Source organism: Procambarus clarkii, unplaced genomic scaffold (genome assembly GCF_040958095.1).
Source record: "Procambarus clarkii isolate CNS0578487 unplaced genomic scaffold, FALCON_Pclarkii_2.0 HiC_scaffold_1458, whole genome shotgun sequence".
Taxonomy (NCBI): domain Eukaryota; kingdom Metazoa; phylum Arthropoda; class Malacostraca; order Decapoda; family Cambaridae; genus Procambarus; species Procambarus clarkii.
The window spans coordinates 16,929-21,655 of NW_027190486.1; the positions used below are offsets into that span (position 1 = coordinate 16,929).

General features: G+C 45.6%; 1 non-coding gene across 1 annotated transcript; it reads right to left on the reverse strand.

Annotated features, from left to right (window-relative positions):
- Positions 1–3,693: 3,693 nt before the first annotated feature.
- On the reverse strand, positions 3,694–3,813 carry LOC138362208 (5S ribosomal RNA). The gene has a single exon (XR_011227490.1). It is a non-coding gene; the product is annotated as a 5S ribosomal RNA (ribosomal RNA).
- Between the last annotated feature and the right edge of the window lie 914 nt (positions 3,814–4,727).

A 4,727-nucleotide genomic window follows, 5' to 3' on the forward strand; every position in this document is an offset into this window, starting at 1 on the left:
AGGTTTTTGTTATAATAGTATTGGTGTCTAACACTCACAATCTCTTTAGAAATTAAAGTGTGGCTCCAATGGAGCCGAGTTTGTTGGTTTGAGGCCAAGCCACCACCACAGGGCAGTAAGTAAGCCGTTTACTTGGAGGAGGTGTACTTGGTGACGGCCTTAGTGCCCTCAGAGACGGCGTGCTTGGCCAGTTCTCCGGGCAACAGGAGCCTTACAGCCGTCTGGATCTCCCGACTGGTAATGGTGGAACGCTTGTTGTAGTGGGCCAGGCGAGAAGCCTCGGCGGCGATGCGCTCGAAGATGTCGTTCACGAACGAGTTCATGATCGACATGGCTTTGGAAGAGATACCAGTGTCGGGGTGGACCTGCTTCAGCACTTTGTAGATGTAGATGCTGTAGCTCTCCTTCCTCCTGCGCTTCTTTTTCTTATCGCCCTTGGCAATGGCCTTCTGGGCCTTTCCGGCCTTCTTGGCAGCCTTTCCAGATGCCTTGGGTGGCATGATGATGCTCGTGCTGGCTGGCGTTGCGATACAATAATGAACTTTTGCGCGAGTCGAGCTTTCCTTTTATATCCCGCTCGCGACTCAGCTCAGAGCGGGTCGCGTGGCGGAGCGCGCTGATTGGTCAGTGGCGGACTCCCTTGATCCTGAGCGGGGTATATAACACGAAGCTCGATCTGCGGGCCGGCATTAAAACACCACAAACCCACAACAGCAGCAGCAATGTCAGGACGCGGCAAGGGAGGCAAAGTGAAGGGCAAGTCAAAGTCTCGCTCCAGCAGGGCCGGACTTCAGTTCCCCGTGGGCAGAATTCACCGTCTGCTGCGTAAGGGCAACTACGCCGAACGCGTCGGTGCTGGCGCTCCTGTCTACCTGGCAGCCGTCATGGAATACCTCGCTGCCGAAGTTCTCGAGCTCGCCGGTAACGCCGCACGTGACAACAAGAAGACCCGTATCATCCCACGTCACTTGCAGTTGGCCATCCGCAACGACGAAGAACTCAACAAACTTCTGTCTGGCGTAACCATTGCACAGGGAGGTGTTCTTCCAAACATTCAGGCAGTTCTTTTGCCAAAGAAGACAGAGAAGAAGTAAGCACTTCTGCCACCCACCGCGACAAATACCATAACCAGGCTCCATCCGGAGCCACACACACTTTAATAGAGAGATTCAAGTAGACAATCAACTTTCAAACATTAATAATAACATTTATATTGATTTCATTTGGAATGTGTACATAACAAACAAACAAAACAAAATTATAGGGGATATTCAGCATCACTTGGAATATTAACCAATCATATAAATCCAATATATATTTTATATTTTACTTTAAGCGAGGAATTCATATTCTATCCATTTTTAATCATACAAATGAACAAAAGCAATTCTTCACTAGACGTAATGAATGAATAAATGATCAAGGTTTTAATGTGTTTCATGAATATATATATATATATATATATATATATATATATATATATATATATATATATATATATATATATATATATATATATATATATATATATATATATACTTGTGAACCAGAATATGTTTGAGCAGCAGCGATCGTGCCTGCCATTGGCCGAAGTGCAACAATTCAAATAATTTAAAGGGCCTGCTCGGGTATATAAGAGAGGCTGGGAGACTGGGGCCGGTGGTGGGTGATGGGTGATGAGTGATGGTGTGGTGTGGTGTGGTGTTGTTAAGAGTTGATTTACGGCCAGCCAGCCAGCCAGCCAGCCAGCCAGCTGCAGCCAAGGCAGGGCAGGGCAAGGCAAGGCAAGGCAAGGCAAGGCAAGGCAAGGCAAGGCAAGGCAAGGCAAGGCAAGGCAAGGCAGGCAGGCAGGCAGGCAGGCAGCCAGGCAGCCAGGCAGCCAGACAGGCAGCAGGCAGGCAGGCAGGCAGGCAGGCAGGCAGGCAGGCAGGCAGGCAGGCAGGCAGGCAGGCAGGCAGGCAGGCAGCAGGCAGGCAGGCAGGCAGGCAGGCAGGCAGGCAGGCAGGCAGGCAGGCAGGCAGGCAGGCAGCCAGCCAGCCAGCCAGCCAGCCAGCCAGCCAGCCAGCCAGCCAGCCAGCCAGCCAGCCAGCGCCCAGCCAGCCAGCCACTCCCACTTTGTATTTATATGCATTCAATTTATATTCAAACATTATATATGTTAAGGGCCTTGTTTTAGTGTTTATTTTAAAAATGACAAACATCGAGTCATTTTACCAGTCCTTTAGCGTTAACGGTGATGCATTTTAAAACTGAACATAAATCGCCTTTTCTGGATATATCAAATATCGAATCCGCTTAATGTGCCTACAATTCAATCATTCAAAAAATACATAATTTACATCAAGCCTTTTCATAGAACAGACAATAAGATTTGTACATGCAAAAAAAAAAAAAATCCTTTAAGTTATCAATACAATGTGAGAAAACTTTACTTTTATAACTAAAGTTGCACAATTATACCAACTCTATGGTGGCTGGGTTGTAAGGTGTGTGGCTGGTGTTTTGGAAGTCGCGAGTTCAAACGACCCAATGGGAATAATACTTTTTTTTTTTTGCCATACAATCTTCCTAATACTATTATGTAGGTTTGTGTGTGTTTTTTTATTCATTCTTTGGTTTTATAGATGACATACATATTGACTCCTTTTACCGGTCCTTAATTAGGCTCTGGGGAAGCAATGGTGGTGGTGGTGGTGGTGGTGGTGGTGCATTTAAAACTAAACCAAAAATCACCAGTTCTGGACGCGTCAAATATCATATCCGCTTAATGTGTCTACAACCTAATTACTTAAAACTACACTATTTAATTCATTCATATCATGTGCATATTGGTCATTATGCTCATACAACCGACATCAAAATTTATTTTCATTATTAGAATCATACATTTCATCAAGTAATACAGATACAAAGAGATTTTCTTTCTGAGAAGACCGTTAGTATTGGCTTGCAGGCAGGCAGGCAGGCAGGCATTTGAGGGTTATTATTTCGCCTGTTGATTGGGGGGAGGGTTGATGTGTTAGGGGGTTTTCGGTTAGATGTGGTGGTGGTGATTGGTGGTGGTGATTGGTGGTGATTGTGGTGGTGTGGTGGTGGTGGTGGTGGGAGTGGTGGTAGTGGGGGGGGGGGGGGGGGGGGGGGGGGGGGGGGGGGGGGGGGGGGGGAGGGAAGGGGAGGGGAATGATGGTCTGTGGATTCCTTCTCCGTACCCTTTACATATAAGCAAAAATATGCCTTCTTGTGGGTATAGAAACATTAACACAATTATATCAGTAACTGATATTGTAGCCTTTTAAACAGAAAAGATTTGTACATACAAATACTTTTTAATTATCATTTATTTGTGGAAATGGCATTTACGTCATTAAATTGATACCTCAGCATCAAGCTAGTGTCCTGCAGCAGTGGTCCAGTGGTAAGTGTATATAAGTGATGCGTATTCTTGGAGTTGCGAGTTCAAACCCGGATTAAGCTATATATATATATATATATATACACAATGTTTTTGTTTTGGTTGTTTGTTTTTGTATAAAGCCTCACACATATCTATATTAAGCGAGTTTGTTTTAAACATGACATACATATTAATTCATTTTACCAGGCCTTATTCCACACAACTCCGTGAATTTCCCGTGGAGCCAGCCATTCAAACAAAAAACAACGAAACAAAACAAAACAAAACAAAAACATTATTGCCAACAGCATTTGGTGTTCCCAGGCGGTCACCCATCCAAGTACTAACCAAACCCAACGTTGCTTAACTTCGCTGATCGGACGAGAAGCGGTGTTCTCAACGTGGTATGGCGCGTTGGCATGAGACGCCTACACATTGTGGCTAATAACCACTCTTTAAGTCATCGCGGCAGGATACGGACCTGCTTGTGGTGTCTTAATGGTAATTGTATCCTAACATATTTTTGTCTCCTTGGCATGGATATTTAACATCGTTTATTCAGTCTTGGGTTTATGTTCTTTCGCCATTTACAGACATTTTACATCTACCTACTTCCTCAGCCTGCCCTGCCAATTTCTAATGATTTGTGGATTTTCTTTTGTAATACAAACATGTGTGTGCTCATCTGCTCTTCAGTTTTTATGATATTTGTCTCATCTGTCCTGCTTTATGATACTTTTACAAGAACATGAACAAATGCTTCTATTTTAGAGAAGATATGGGATCCAGGTTCGGAGCCGTAAAACCAACCGTCGTGATTGGTGGACGAGTTGCCAGGTTGCAGCTTCTGTACCGTGCCGGCACATAAATAGGTTCGGCTCAAGCGGCGGCAGCATCATTCCCCCGTGACTGTCTGAGCGTCTCTCATCACCTTGGTTGGTTCATCATCATCATGGTAGAAGCAAAGCCTACCAAGAAGGCTGCGGCTGCTGCTGCTGTGGTGGCCACCACCAGGAAACCTCGCGTCCAGGTTGCTCACCCGAAAACTAGTCAAATGGTTCTAGCCGCGGTCGCAGCACTCAAAGACCGTAAGGGCTCGTCTCTACAAGCAATCAAGAAGTACGTTGTTGCCAACAACAAAGTCGAGGCTGCCAAGATCGCCATTTACATCCGAAGATTTCTCAAGAAAGCAGTGGCTGACGGCATTCTTGTTCAGACCAAGGGAAGTGGAGCTAGTGGATCATTCAAGCTGGCCGTAGCAGAGAAGAGGGCCGTTCTAACTCCCAAGAAAGCCACCACAACCAAGAAACCATCTACAGCAGCAAAGAAGGCC